The sequence below is a fragment of the Mustela nigripes genome, chromosome 10 (genome assembly GCF_022355385.1).
Source record: "Mustela nigripes isolate SB6536 chromosome 10, MUSNIG.SB6536, whole genome shotgun sequence".
NCBI classification, from domain to species: domain Eukaryota; kingdom Metazoa; phylum Chordata; class Mammalia; order Carnivora; family Mustelidae; genus Mustela; species Mustela nigripes.
This window is the reverse complement of record NC_081566.1, coordinates 14,547,901-14,563,947: the sequence shown is the minus strand read 5'-3', so window position 1 is coordinate 14,563,947 and position 16,047 is coordinate 14,547,901. Positions and strand designations below refer to the sequence as shown.

The window sequence follows — 16,047 nt, the reverse complement described above, 5'->3', positions numbered from 1 at the left end:
GTGGGGCTCGATCCCGGGACCCTGGGATCATGACCTGAGCTGAAGACAGAGGCTTAACCCACTGAGGCACCGAGGCGCCCATTGTCGCTCTGCTTCTTAATTCACGCTTTCAGCTGTTCCACCCCTCCCTTCACGCCTCTGGGGTTTTTCTTCAACCTGTGCTTCTCATCTCTTAGCATACTGGGGCCTTCTCCTTTGACTTGTTTACTGCTTAGTTCCTGTCTTTCCTGCTAGAATGTTAGCGCCCCCGTGGCTCATTTTGGCCCGAGATTCTTAGAACAGCGCACCCAGCAAGTGCTCGGGAGAGACTGGTTGAGAGACTGCTGAGTCTGGGGGTTACATGGCCCGAGTTTCTCTGTGGGACAAAAGATGGGTTTTCGACTAGAAGGTCAAAGACCGGGTTCATGCTGGCTCAACCATGTTTAAGCCACTGCACATTTAAGACCTTTGACGACCGTTTAAACTTGGAGCCAACAGATCTTCATTCCTGGAGTGGCGATGGACGAGACCCACGGGCCTGTGTTTCTCCGTGGCACAGCGAAAAGGTAGCCATGGTAAAGCTGTGAAAACCAGGAGGTATTTTATGGGTTTGGGGGTCTTATAATCAGTTGGGGCAGGCCTATAGCTACCTCATTTTACTTAAAGCTTATTTTCTCATTCTCCTTTTCTGCACTCAAGGCACACATGTCTTCTCTGTGAAGTGTTCTCTGATCTTCCCAGGCAGAATTCCCCACCCCTTTATCTCAGCTCCCCGATCCAGCCTGACTCGTTTCCACATCCATGTTGTGGATCCCTCCGAATCTACTGCAACAATAACTCAGCTAACATTCACTGACGGTCCACTACACGCCAGACGTTGTTCCAAATATGTCACGTGAACTCATTTCAAGCCCAAAGAACCCATTTTATAGATAAAGGAGCTGGGGCACAGAGGATTAAGTTAATACGCCCAAAAGCATACAATGGGGAAGTGGGTGGTGAGGCTTTAAACCTGGGCAAGGGGCTCTAGCCTTCCCATTCCGTGCCCATGGCCCGTTGGACTATGGACTGCTCAGCACACAAAACAGAATAGTAAATGTTAGAGAAGTGGGCACACATATGGCATCAGGCAATGTTTTCTGCCTGCCTCCCTGCAAAGTTCTGAAAGCAAGTGAAAAATGGATGTGAGGATGTACATGAAGAAGCACTAAGCACTGAGGGGTTATTGTTATAGTTAAATAGTATTTTTTAAGGTTTATTTATTTTAGAGAGGAGTGAGCGAGCACGTAAGTTTGAGGGAGGGGAAAAGGGAGAAGGACAAGCAGACTCTCTGCTGAGCATACAGCCAGACATGGGGCTCGACCCCATAACCCAAGATCATGACCTGAGCTGAAACTAAGAATTGGATGCACTACTGACTGAGCCAGCCGGGGGCCCATATAATTAAATAGTTTTAATGACAGGGAAAGTAGAAATGTCTAGAACATAGTTAAAGAAGCATCTATGAAAATATTCACCACCTGTTCTTGGGCTGTTTTGTAAAAACTCTATGAAATGGCTCACAGATTTTTAGACTTCTCTCTTGATCCCCTACTGAACTTCTGGGTTAATGAGATCTGGGCAACTTTGCTTCAACCTGGCTCTGAATCTTTTTTTTTTTTTTTTTTAAACTGTATTTATTTTGTTTTTATTTTTAAAATTTGTAAAATACACATGCCATAAAGTTTACCACTTGAATTGTAGAGTTCATTAAGCACATTCACATTGTTCTGCAATCATCACCACCATCTATCTCTAGAAATCACTTCTCTTCCAAAGTGGAAACTTTGTTTCAATAAAACAAGAACTCCCACAGCCCCTGGTAACCACTATTTTACTTCCTGTTCTATGACTTTGACTACAGTGCAGTGGGTCATATCTTCCTATGACTGGTTTATTTCACTTAGCATAATGTCTTCAAGATTTATCCATCTTGTAGCATCTGTCAGAATTTCCTTTATTTTTTAAGACTGAATAATACTCCAGTGTGTATGTGTGTGTATGTATATATTATAGTGTGTGTATATATAGTATGAATAACACACACACACACACACACACACACATATATATATATATCACACACACACACACATACCACATTTTGTTCATTATTCATCTGCCAGTGGATACTTGGGTTGTTTCCACTTTCAAATATGATGAATAATGCTGCTATAGACATGGGTATATGAATGTCTATTTGAGTCTGTATTTAAATTCTTTTGGGTATATACCTAGAGTGGAATTGCTGGATCATGGAGCAATTCTATTTTTAATTTTTTGATGAACCACCAAATCATTTTCTATAGCAGCTGTACCATTTTACATTCCTGCCAGCAGTGAACAAATGTTCCAATTTTCCCTCATCCTCACCAACACTTGTTATTTTCTGGCTTTTCATTTTTTTGAAAATAGCTATCATCAAGGGTGGGAAGGGGTCATTAGGAATCTTTGAATGATTGTTTTACTTGTTAATCTTCTATGTCTCTGAATTATTTTTCATCTTTAAGAAACAATCTTGGCCACATTAAATCGACTGGATTCTATAATCTTGAATGTCTTCATTCTTTTTTTTTTTTAATTGAGCCTTCAAATAGATGGACCAGCATGTTACTGTCCTAGGTGCTGGAAAACCTTGGTGAGCAGGACCATTGCAGCTCTCAGCTTTCTAAGAGTTCAAGGTTGAGTTTGATCACATAACACATAATCATGGTGGTTTGTTAGCCAAAGGTGTAAATCATGCCATTTATAGTTACCTTTGAAATATCATAATTTCAATTGTATATGACAAAAGTTTAATTACACAGAACCCTGAAGTTCTTATTTCTAAAGACGTGAGTTTTCTAGATGCAGGAGGGTTTGGCGCTATAGGCCCCTTGGGTTTTTTGTTGGTTTATCTGTTTATCTTTTTTAAAAACCGACTTTATGTTTTAAAACTGTTCTACTTTTACTACAAAGTTCCTGTAGAGAGTTCCCATAAATCCCTATTATTAACATCATACATTAGTATGGGATATTTATTATAATTAATGAACTGATATTCTTATATCATTTTTAACTAAAGTTCATAGTTTATTGGGTTTCTCCTAAATTTTACCCAACGTCTTTTCCTCTTCCATGATTTGCATCTAGAATACCACAGTATGGTTAGCTGTCATGTTCCTTGTTTTTTATTACCTTGACAATTTTGAGGAGTACTGGTGAGGAATTTTCTAAATTCTTTTTTTAATTGGTATTTGTCTGATGATTTTCTCATGATGAGACTGAGGTTATGGGTTTTGGAAAGTAGATCAGAGAGGTAAAGTACATTTTCAGCACATCATATCAAGGGTAAAAATCAACACAATTTATCACTCTTAATGTTGACCTTGATCACTTAGCTGCAGTCATGTTTGTCATGTTTCTCTACTATAAATTTACTCCTTCTTCTCCTCTTTACATACTGTACTCTTTGGAAGGAGGAGTATCACTATACAGGTGTATAACTATGTAAGAGGATTGCACATTGCAATGAGAAGCTACACTCTTTGTCTTGGAGGGTGGTGTATCTACATGAATTTCTTGGAATTCTTTTGCAGGGAAGACTCGTCTCTTCTCTCACATTTATTTGCTTATTCACTCACTTACTTATATCAGCATGACTCATGGATATTTATTTTATGCTTTGGGTCATAATCTGGTACTATTTTGTTTATTTTCTTGCTGAAATTGTCCCAGCTTTGGCCACTGGGAACAATTTTAGTTGGTGTGTCCCTTTGACATATTTCCACATCACTGTGGATTTTTTGATTTCTTGTTTTTGAGCTCTTCTTTCTTTTTATTTTATTTTATTTATTTGACAGAGAGAGAGAGAGAGAGAGAGAGAGCATGCAGGAGCAGGTGGAGCAGCAGAGAGAGGGAAGGCAGGGTCCCCGCTGAGCAGAGAGCCCGATGTGGGACTCAATCCCAGGACCCTGAAATCATGACCTCAGCTGAAGGCAGAGGCTTAACCAACTAAGCCCCCCCAGGTGCCCCAGTTTCCAAGCTTTTTCTTACTTTTTGGCATTGCAAGGTGCTCCAGGCTCATCTTGTACATTCCCTGCTTGAATCCTTGAATCAGCCATTTCCCTAAGGATCCCTGGTTCCTTTTATTGGAGAATATACTAGAAACAAAGATCTAGGTGCCAGGTGTGCTCTCGTGGCTACCGGGGTGCTGTTACATTTAAGTCTGCTCAGTTGACAAAGAAAATATATGGGTGTAAATAAGCCCTCAATGTTGATGATGATTATTAACACTTTGGATGAAAATATTGATGAAACATATATTTTCTGTACTCAGAACAGAATAGAGTCAATATAATTTAACCCGTTCTTGGCAGCTGGGGTATTTGTCTCGAATGCTGGTTATTGGCCATAGTACAGGGATTTCCCTCAGCCCCCAACAAGCTTTGAAAGAGTGTTTATGGACACATTGTGGTGCCGTGCTACTGTGCCATTTGAATTCTGCTTCAGCTTTTTGTGACTTTTCTGATTCTTTTCCCCTTGGTATCTTTAATTCCCCGCTCTGTGTCCCTCTAAGTTACTGTTTGCGATCAACTGTCTTCCCATAATCAGATAACCAGGTATGGTCAACTTGTCCATCAAGTAAATGTGAAGAGATACTAACTACAGATCTGAGGTCTACTCCAAAAAAGAAAATGAATCTTATAACCCCCATTTTAGCTTATGCAGAAAAATATCTTACCCTCTTCCCTGTTTCTCTGCTGCTAGTTGCTAACAGCACTGAATAGGTGAGGTCAGACATCAAACCCACGCAGGCACTGTTTTGTCCAGGCAGTTCTGTGTCCAGGACCTCAAATCACATCGAGAAAGCTCTAAGCGCACGGAAAGGAGCAGCAGCCTTGAAATGCATTTGAGCTCTGGCCCTGTTGCTCTGCCTCTGGCAAGTCACTCAACCCGTCTGGGTCTAAGTTTTCTGACAATAAGTGAAAGAGTTGGCCTAGAATCTCTAGGTCCCTTTCCAGCTTAAGTCCTGTGACTTCTGAGTAAGCTTATTAATCTTAGGTGAACAATGTGGTCAGATGGGCTCCAGAGCATCTAATCTCAGTTAAGCTGCCTTTGGACTGAGTGACCTTGGGAAAGTCGCTCTAAAAATACACACGTGTACATGTAGGCATTTACGTAATCAAGGAGGCATTACAAATTGAGAGGGGATGAGTGGATGGGATGTGGCCAGTATCAGGAAAACTGTATCACTGTAGGAAGGAAAATAGAACTGGATTTCCAATAAGGTCACTAGGTAAATTAAATTCCTAAATGAGAAGCACTAATTTATAAATTTAAAGATGAAAATTTAGGAGATTATCTCTGTAATTAGGCATGGGAAAGGTCTTAAACACATGTTATAACACAATCCTTAAGAGCAGCAAAGAGAGGGAATAGGTTCCATCACAGTTAGATATCTGCCAACAACATGGATGGATTTGGGAAGTCTGATATGTGCCAATGTGATTTGCAAAATTAAAAACATATTCACACAAACCAACAATATGTATTTTGCAAGAACATATTCAAATGAAAGGATAGACTTTAAGAAGGTTGCTTGTGGAGTGGAGAGGGGAATGAAAGCAGGCACAAGAACAAAAGGGACAGGGGCCTGGCTGGCTCAGTAGGTAGAGAGTGCAACTTGGGTTGACCTCGGGGTTGTGAGTTCAAGCCCCATGTTGGGTGTAGACTTTACTTAAAAAATTAAAATCTTTAAAAAAAGAATAAAAGAGTCAAACACCTCAATAAAAAAAATGCAGAGAGAAGGCCTTGGAGGGTTGTCTGATGATCATGTGTCATGTACATATATGTGGGTATATTTTTGAACATACATGTATTTTTAATGGATGTTTGCATAAACATCATGACCCTTGGGCCATGGGCCATAAACCCCCTGAAGGTAGGAGTTGGCACACAGTGGGCATTTATATTGGTGGGATGAATGCATGGTGTACATGGAACAAGTCTGCACTAGCTACTTCACCAGGATTTTGTGGAAATAATGAGGGACAAAGCATAAATACTCAGACTTCAAAAGCTGTTGACCTGGGACGATCCTTAGAATTTATCTGCACCAACACATACCACACCTCTGGATTTCACAGATAGGTCTAAGAACAGGTGGCTGGACTAAAAAAAGTCACATATGCTGGATCAGCTCCCTCACCTTTTCCTAAACCCATGTACAGGCTCGAAACTCTGTCATTGTTATTTTACAAAAGAAAGGGCTTTTTAAAAATATCACTGGGTTAGGTAAATATCAAATATCATTGAAAAGAGCCATCGAGATTCATTTAGAGTATCAGAACAAGTTTCTGAGTGAAGCAAATAGTTGAACGAGGCCTTGAATGATGACAACACTTTCGATGAAGGAATTCTGCTTCATACAACTTGATACATACTTCTCGTTTTTCTCACTTCTTTTCTGGCAACGGCACTGCGAAGTCGGTCTGACTTCAGAGAGGATTTTAGCTCCTTCTGGGAGACCTGAGCTATGATCCAAGCTTCTGACTCACAAGGTGTTTCCCACCTGAACACACTCCAGAAGAAGCTCCCGAGACCCAGCATGTCCTGGTGGAAAATTCCTCCCTGTTTTGGCCAGCCCTGGGTCAGCTGGCAGACAGCAAAAAAGAAAATGTCTTCTGATCCATCCCAGGGCAAGAGGTGCTTTGAACTCAGTCTGGAGAGGAACTTCAGCATGTGCACATCCCAGACCTGTTGCTATAGTGCCTGACATGAATGAGTCACAGGGGAAACACAGTGGGGACTGGTGACAGCTATATGTGCAAGTCGACAGTTGGTCACCCAGCCAGCCAACGATGATAAACTTCCCTTCGGCCATAAACCCGACCCAGCTGTGGGGCGTGCGCAAACCTGTGTCAGGGGAGAGAGAAGGCTTATTTCCTATTGGCATGGAGTCCTTTTGAACCTTGACCTTCCTCAAACTGTCCTTCTTTGATAAATGCAGGGTACCAGAAACTGAAAAGAATGGGCAACAGAAGGCTGTGCATCGACCTTCAGCAACGACAGACCCCAGAAAGGGGGAGGGCGATGCTCCCCCCGGCGCCCCCCCACCCCCCACCGCTGCGAGGAAAGCAAGACCGACAGATGTGCAGTTTGGAAAATGCACCAGGACTGGGCTCTCGGAAAGCATTTACTGTGGGTAGGAGAAGAGTGGAGGGGACTCCGTCTCCCGTGATTCACTTTTGAATGTGCCGGTCCAGCCACCATTAACAAGAGTAAACACACCAGATAGACCTTTAAGTATTGTTCATGTTTCCGACACATCCTGGTGGAGCCTAAGGAAGAGGAAACTCTGGCAGACAACTTAGGACCATAACAGCTGTTTCTCATCATGTTCATAACTACCCAAGTTACGGCCGTGAAAACTAAGGTGGCCAACAGTTTGGAACTACTGGAAACTCTTGTAGGACCAAACCAGACTTTGAGAAAGCAGCACCAAAAATTCAGAAGGAGATATAGGTAGGCACTTGGGGGCATGTGCCCACAGTCCCACGCACACCTTCAGAAGCAACGTCCTGTTCACAGAAACTGTGGGAACAGAAGCAAAGGGAGGGGAAAGTTCAACTCAGAAGCAGAAAGAAAAACAATAAGATTTGGGTATTGCATTATTCATATTGGCTGATTATATGTGTGACTTCTCTCTATCAACATATTTATATATATATATATATATTTTTTTTTTTGAGGGTAGAATACATGTTTTCTACATTAAAGGCTTTTATAGGTCTCAAACAATAAATATAGGCAAGATACACCAGTGGTGATAAATGGCAGCATTGGTGAACAACCGATTTCAAGAGGGGCCCTTGGGATGTTACAGAAGGAAGGGATCCAGGCGAGTGTGGACATTGAGCCTTCAGACGGCCACTGCTTCCTCTCCACACCTTAGTATTCTAAAGGTCAAGGGTAATCTTAATGGCATTCATGTCTCCAGTCATCTTCCCTTCGATTCACCCAGTAGCTTATTGCCAATTTAATTCTTCTAAATACAGTTCAAAGACACAGTTTTTCTTGCTCACAGTTCTTCTGTGGTCCTCCTTTATCCACTAAATAAAATACATTTCTAGCTCTGTGTATTGCTTAGCTTTAGTTAAGCTGCTTTCCATTGACTAAAGAGGTTCTCTCTGGACTTTTTTTTTGCTCCTACCCTTCCTTCCTGCTCAATGGCCACCTCCTAGGAGCTCCAGCTCTGCTGTCGAATTGTTACCCATCTTTCAAGGCTGATTTCAACTACTACCTTCTCCTGATGCCTCATCTGATAACTGGAATCTCTCCTGATGGACCTTTTTATTCCTATTTTATTTTTATTTGTATATGAATTTGTATTTACCTGAAATTTATTTATGCAGATAAATAATTCTATCTATATAATTATATAATATGGGCGAATGATTGTATTTATGATCATACATCTATATTTATCTATAATTATTATCTATATATAAATTATGGTATTGAACATACCTCCCTGCACATTATAAGCAAGGTAACTTTAGATAGCTTCTTTTCTACTCGATTGAAAACTCCCTGTCTGGGTCTTTCATATTTGTCTTTTTCTTTTTCTTTCTTTCTTTTTTTTTTTAATTCTGAAAAGTAGCAGATGATTATGGAAGTACACACAACCTAACTCTACTGCTTAATACATTATTAAAAGAAACCAGCAAGTGGGGCGCCTGGGTGGCTCAGTGGGTTAAGCTTCTGCCTTTAGCTCAGGTCATGATCTCAGGATCCTGGGATCGAGCCCTGCATCGGGCTCTCTGCTCGTCAGGGAGCCTGCTTCCTCCTCTCTCTCTGCCTGCCTCTCTGCCTACTTGTGATCTCTATCTGTCAAATAAATAAATAAAATCTTAAAAAAAAAAAAAAGAAAGAAAGAAAAGAAAAAAGAAATTAGCAAGTCCCCAGCACCCAGGTCAAGAAATAAAACGTTGCCTCCGAAGCCCCACCATTTGCCCTCGTTATGCCTCTTCCCTCTTGGCTCTGTCCACTTCCTTCTCCTCTTCAGCACCTGCCGTGGAAGCCTGGGCTTCGCAAGGGGTCAGTTGATGCTTGAAGGGTAAAGGAATAGATGATGGAGCCTAACAGAATGTCAGCTGGAATGATTATCATCACTGGAAAAGGGCCCAAACATCACTCCCCTACTTATTGGTGGGTCTGAATTCCCTTCATATGTGGATGACGAATATTCTGCAATCCTAGTTGTCAGTTTTTAGAAAGAACCTACAGGAGAAGGATTCTCAGCACCGTGGGATCAGCGTCCCAAGCAAGGAAAGGCACTGCTTGACTGGGTTGGATTTTGAGCTGTCAAGAAGTTAGAAATAGTGGCTCCCTTTGGGGGATTCTGCCTGGGACCTCACCAACGTCACACGGGCACCTGGTTCTTGGGAACCGTGGAAGAGAAGAAAGGGCCCAGGCTGCGTCTGTGCTCCCGATAAAGTTGGAATCCTGAGGTCGAATATGACTTTCAGGCTTTCTCTGCAGCGCCACACGGCAGAGAGTATCAGAGTGATTGCAGGGGTAACAGAACCAGGCATGACAGCAGCATCTCGTGTCATCTTGTTGCTGTGACCAGTAACCTTTTCAATATTTATGTTTTATTTTTATCTGTGCATTAGAGAGGCATTATTGTGCACAGCCTGTTAAAAACAGTTCTGAGGGAAACACACTTCCAGCTGCTTCCTCCTGTTTTCCATCTGCTGCATTTATGCGTCTTTGTATGCATTTAACTGTTGCTTGTTGGTGTAATTGGGGTTTTACCGAGGACGGGGAAGAAAATTCCCTAAGGGTGGGTTGTCGGTCCAATTCATCTGAAAGAGATGATCTCCGTGAGTCGCTGATAAACCTTAAACTTCACGTGGAGCAATGAAATAAACACCAAGTAACTTTAAGTTTTAAGAGTTAACTTGCTCCCGTAGTATTTTTGTATTCCTATATTTATGCATGAGCTACTCTTTCCCCCATTTAATCTTAAATATGTAAATCCTCAATTTATCTGGAATTACTCAGTGAAAGGCTGATGTGTGAGTGTGGCAGATTATAATATTCCATCGCCACCCCTGATCCTCTTTACCTCTTATTCTTTTCATAGCAGATCAAAAAAGCTGCATGCGTGCCACAAGAATATATTATTTTAAGAGACTTGGACTTAGAAATTGATTTCCTTGATGAGAAAAAGAAAAGTCTCCTTCTGACCCAGAGGGTCACTTCATAATCCTGTCACTCCACATCAAAAAAACCTTTTTTTTCCCCCCCTTTTAGGAGAAGATGAGAATATTTCTGAAAAGGAATTAATTTTTCAGCTTGTAGTAAAAACAGTGACTTGCAGACTTCGCCATCCCAGAAGAGGGGCTCTTTTCAGAATTTATCTCCTGTGATTAGAACAGGCTCTTGATCTATTTTAGGGCCGGGCAGTCTTCATGGCAATTGGGATTTGTGGCATGGAATGAAATTGATATTATATTTTATTGATGATTTTAAACCTTAAGTTAGTGTTAAGGTTTTTTTTTTTTTTTTTTGGTAAAGGGATTTCACTGCTTTCCAATACCGAATCACCGTGTTTGAAGTGAGCAGCTCTCCTTCTAGTGTGTGGATTTAAATTCATAGGCTATTAAACAGCACGTGATTTTCATCACCTTTTGATTGAGGTTCAACTTCCGATACGAATTTGCATTCCAGGAATGTCCATACCTGTTCCGGAAGCCGTCCAACTGCACTTTAATCCGCCTCGCCCCTCGTCATACTGCTGGTGGATTTTGATTTAGTTGATCCGGAGCCCACGTCTCACAGTGCTCTAGAAGCTTCCCACAGTGATTCTAGGAAGCAGACAGGGTTGAGAATGACGGAGTCCTAGTATATTCTGAAGCCACATGGGGTTCTGTTATCATGAGGTTTGAGTCCTCTGTCTGACTTGTTGACATATAGTTGTTCTAATGGAACCTCTCTAATCTCTTTACTAATATGAAGCCTCAGAACATCTATTGGAATCCCCCAAGTTAATAGTTAGTGCTCATTTTACTGAGGGATATAATGAAGTTAGAAAAAATTATTCTCCATTCAGGACATGTGTGTTTGTACTATAGTTTGTACTAAACTCAAATAAAAGACTGAGTGAGGAAGTCTTAGTAAAATAATGGAATATAAGGTTCTTGCCTGCCCCTCTAAGCCCTACACAAAATTATCTCTGCTAAAGGGACCAGAAATTCCATTACTAATTCAGTTCTTAGCTTTAAGCTTGTTACCCCAGTTGGTAATCTTTAAAGGTCATTTGATTCCTGAGGAGATAGCATTAGATAACACTAGTTCCTAGTGCCCCAGTGGGAAGGAATGTGTCAGACCTTTCTGGACACAGGGGCATGGAGAAAGGTGTGGCCAGGCTTCGTGACCTCATGGGTGCGTGACCTGTGCAGTTGTAGGGCATACCCTACAGAGGAGGGTCCCCGCACTTGGCCTAATGCTCTGCTGCTGCCATCTTGAAATCCTTTATGATAATTTTTTAACAAGTGTCTGAGGGTCTTGGGTTTGGCCCCCAAAGATAAACTGTCTTTATTGCCCTGTGGGGTCTGTCAGGGAGTGTGAAGACTCAGAGGGAGGGGTTAAAGAGTTGTGGACCCTCAGAAGGTCTAGAGTCCCTGGGGCCGTAAGTCACCAGGGTGAGGGGCTGAGGCAGACACCCACTACTACCATAGGCTCTTAGGGGATGTTTGGGACCATCTCTAGTCCACAATGACACTGCAGACAATTGTTCATTCACAAGTATTTACCAATAGCTATATGCCAGGCACCAGGCTAACTGCCGGGTATAGCATACAAGGACTGCATGGATCAGATACTCCAGCAGAGTAATCGTCAACTACAATCACATGTGCCCAGTGCTATGGCATGGGGTGTGTGAGGTGCCATGAGAACATTGCACAAAAGCACCCAACTGAACTTGCTGGGGTTGGGGAAGGCAGGATATCTCTAGGGATTAGCCATGTGAAGAGGAGGAATTAGACTATCCTAGACAGAAGGAACAGCATATGCAAAGGCCCAGGGTAAAAGAGAAAACTGTCTCAGAAGAAATGAAGTTCAGTGTGGATGGAAATGCCAGGAAGAGGGGGAATGTTAAGAGATTACTTTGGACAGGTAGATAGGGGTAAGATGACCGATGGTCATAACAGATGGATGGATTGACCATTCTACTAGACCACAGAACTAAGTAACGTCTTGTAGGCATTGTATCACCTCATCTTCACAAGGATCTTATAAATAGGTTTAGTTGTTGACCCATTTTACAGAAGAGGAAACTGAGACAGATTAAATAACTTGCCCCAAGAAACTCAGCTACTAAATCGTAGAGTTAGGATTCGGATATAGCTGTGTCTGTTCACAAAACCAGAGTCCCAAATCACAGTATAATATAGTTAAGAAATTTGGACTTTTAACTTTAAAGAAATGGGAAACTACGAAAGGAATTTAAACAGGCAGATTAACACGAAGAACCTCGCATTTTAGTTGGGCGATTCTGGCTATTGTACTCTGAGTTTCATTCAGTGACTCTGGGATTCATTTTGTGAATTAATAAACTATTGCTTTGCCCTTCTTTTCTCCTCTGGCTTATCTTTTGGACAAAGAAGCCCAAACTGAACACCTTAATTTCTAATGGAAATTAAGATTGAATTAGGTTGCTGGGGCTGCCTGGATGGCTCAGTGGGTTAAGCATCTGACTCTTGATTTTTGGCTCAGGTCGTGATCTCAGGGTCGTGAGATTGAACCCCTTGTCTGGCTTCCCCTGGGCATGAACACTGCTTAAGATTCTCTCTCTCTCTCTCTCTCCCCCTTCTGTTCCTCAAGTGTGCTCGTGCGCTCTCTCTCAAATTTTTTTTTTTTTTTTTTGGTGGGGCAGACCATGTAACTCAAGGCTGGAAATAAAGTTCTCATTTAATTTGGTGATAATTTGGTCTCATTATGGAGGATTGTCTGTATATTCTGAGCCCATAGACATAAGATAAGAAATAAAAGGATTCTAAATGGTAATTTTTACTGTGCAATTTTAAAAAATTAAGTCCTTATAGAGTCTCATGAGATTCAGTAAATATAACACATGTCCAGAAATAAAACAAAAAAATCAACTAAAAAAACTATAATATTGCCTCTCTTTACCTTCTCTTTCTTACAAAGGGTGTTTTCTTACTTGGCACTTCGCTCTCTGAGAGATCCTCCCTCCACCATGCTCAAGCTCCTCCCTCCCCTATAGGTTTTCCCCAGAGGTCTTGCCTTTTCATCTCTGAGAGATCATACTCTGATGCTCTCAACTTTTGTGCTTCCAGGGAAAGAGCATGATCAAGCGGGAAGTGCTTTGGGGTCTGCCTAACTGGGTTCAAGTCTTAGGAGTTAGTGTCCATTTCCTCATTATAAAAATGGTAAGTTAATATCATCCCAGAACATTGTTTGGGGACTAAATGAGTCAAAATATTTGAGAGGACTCTGTCTCTTGTAGGTTACCTGTTGGTTTCTTTTCCTTCCTTTTCACTTAGACCTTAGTTCAAGTGACTTGCCTATCTGACCTTCCTCTCAAGTTCAACTGAGAGGAAAAAAAAAAAAAAAAGTTCCTTTTGAACTTTCCTGCCTCCTGCCCTGAAACCTTTCTTCACTCTCTGCTCCTTCAGCAATCAGAGGCCCTGTGGTAACACTTGGCTTTGCAAACGGTTTACTCCTTTTGATGGGTATACTAGGAGCTTCCTAGTCAGGCTTCTTGGGTGCAGAAGCCAAGGCTGATAAATTTTTTGAGCATTCCTACAGTGTCCCTCCAGAGGTCTGCCCGTAGAAGGAAGTCACAAATGTGACTTCCAAAGCAATCATTGGCCATCCGCTGGAAAGGGCAATGTGGAGGGGACAGGATGCCCCACCCCCCGCCGTGTTAACATTAGTGTAGTAATAATTTTCCAGAGTTCCTTAAGCTTTTGATTGTATGCTTATTCAGGGACAGTGCCCGTGTCCGTGGCTTCTTATTTATCTGTTAATGTATCACTGCTATCAAGTTCCTCGAAAGCTTGTTGAAATACAAGCTTAGTGTTCCTCATTCCAGGAGAGGCAGATGTGGTTACGCTCTATATTTATAGTAGAAGAGTCCTCACTGAATCTCTCAGGGTATGGGATGTTCTTTAACTCCAAAGAGAGAAGTGCATTTTTTTTGTTTCCTTTTTTTTCTATTTGCACATAATTCTACTAGAGAGGAAAATCCAAAAGAGGGAGGGCAGGGGGGCAGTGTAACTGTGCAGCTAGGTAGTCTGACTGGGTGCCGTCCTCAACAGCACCAAAGATCCCACGCGCGGTACCTAACTAGGAGCCAGGCGCCGTGGGAATTCTTTTACTAGTCCTAACAGTCCTAGAAGGAGGTACTCTTGCTCCACCTCACTGTTGGGAAAACTGACTCAGAGAGGCTAGGTAATTTACTGAACGTTATTCAGCCACAAATAGCAGAGCCCGCATGTAACCCAGACAGCTGGTTCCAGAACCCGAGTGGGCCATTTCTGCACTGTGCTGCCCACCTAGCACAAGGACTTAGGATAAGAAAGACTTTTTATAAAGTCTTTTTTTTTTTTTTTTTAAGATTTTATTTATTTATTTGACAGAGAAAGATCACAGGTAGGCATAGAAGCAGGCAGAGAGAGAGAGGAGGAAGCAGGCTCCCTGCGGAGCAGAGAACCCGATGCGGGACTCGATCCCAGGACCCTGAGATCATGACCTGAGCCGAAGGCAGTGGCCCAACCCACTGAGCCACCCAGGCGCCCCAAGAAAGACTTTTTAATTACAGGTATCCCCATGCAAACATATGAACTAAGCCTGGCCCCTTATGCCATTTGAATACAGATAAGAAGGAGAGGCCAGGGCTCAGAAAGCCCGGGGCTCTAGCAACCACATCCATTCACACTCAGCTCTGTATCTGTGTGTCGTATGAGGATCACAGGAGTGCTTTTAAAAGCCCTTCATGCAGTGCTCCTGTCCCGGGGTCTACAACAAATCACCCAGGGAGGGGTGGGGGGTCTCTCTCGGGTATGCCTCACCTTCCTGCCCTCTTGATGGAGGACAGTTACCCAGTAAAGCCCTCCTTTCTCTGTCTGGTACCAGGAAATGGTCTCAGAATGTTCTAGAAAACCTTCTCCGATGGATTGCAGCTGTCCTGGAGGACAAGACCTGTGTGTTATGCTTGCCTTAGCCCACAGGGGTAGAGATCATGTCATATCTGTATTTAGTGCCCAGTGAAGAGGCAGCCTCTGGTGGGCGAATGACTGAATACTTATGGAACTCAGACATATTTGCATTTACCATGGATTCTGCTGTGGCTCCGATTAAAACCAGTGGTTTTAATCAAGGCAGAATATCTTCTTTAAACACCAGGATTAGCCTTTATGAAAAGAGAAATGTAAACAGGACTCTAATTAGAGAATTTACTAATTATTCTTCCCTGCTGAGGACATTAGCTGGGGTTTAGTCTTGAGCTGTGACAGCCATACGACTTTCTCTTTATCTCCAGAAAGGGAAAAATTGCCTGGAAAGATTCATTTCAATACCCTGATTCCTTTCCTGCTCTCTTTCACCCTCAAAAAAAAAGATATTCCAGCATGAAAGATCACAGACTCAGCCCAAAACAGTGGACCCAGGTTGATGGCATTCAGGAGACTGCGCGCTCCCGGAGCCCCGACCGCCGAGGCAAAGATAAATCGGCAGGAAGATTTCTTTGGAATGATGTGAATTTAATGAATCATGAAAAATATCCCCAGCTGTTCTTAAATTTAAGGGAGATTGAGTGATAACAAAAGATAGTTTCCCTCCCTCTTAGATGTAGGTTGGAGCGGAAAGAGTGGTGGTTTAAAAAAAAAAAAAAAAAAAACCCGAGGCCAAAAGCTTGCCTTTTCTTTCCCATCTCTTCTATTGTTGAAGGGGAAAAAAGCTGTCTGCAGTCAGCAGCCACTGAAGGGTATGATGAAGAGTGTTTGCTATTAC

General features: G+C 42.2%; 1 long non-coding RNA gene across 3 annotated transcripts in view; it reads right to left on the bottom strand.

Annotated features, from left to right (window-relative positions):
- The window catches only part of LOC132026076 (uncharacterized), a 63,150-nt gene that overhangs the window by 35,593 nt on the left and 11,510 nt on the right, over nucleotides 1-16,047 (bottom strand). The window contains exons 2-3 of one of the 3 annotated variants that reach the window (XR_009406761.1): nucleotides 10,750-10,874; nucleotides 5,998-6,915 (exon numbers count right to left, since the gene is read on the bottom strand). This is a non-coding gene — a long non-coding RNA (uncharacterized LOC132026076). Of the gene's footprint in view, nucleotides 1-5,997; nucleotides 6,916-9,639; nucleotides 9,870-10,749; nucleotides 10,875-16,047 lie in introns of those variants that run through there. The other 2 variants (XR_009406760.1, XR_009406759.1) reach the window with 2 other exon arrangements.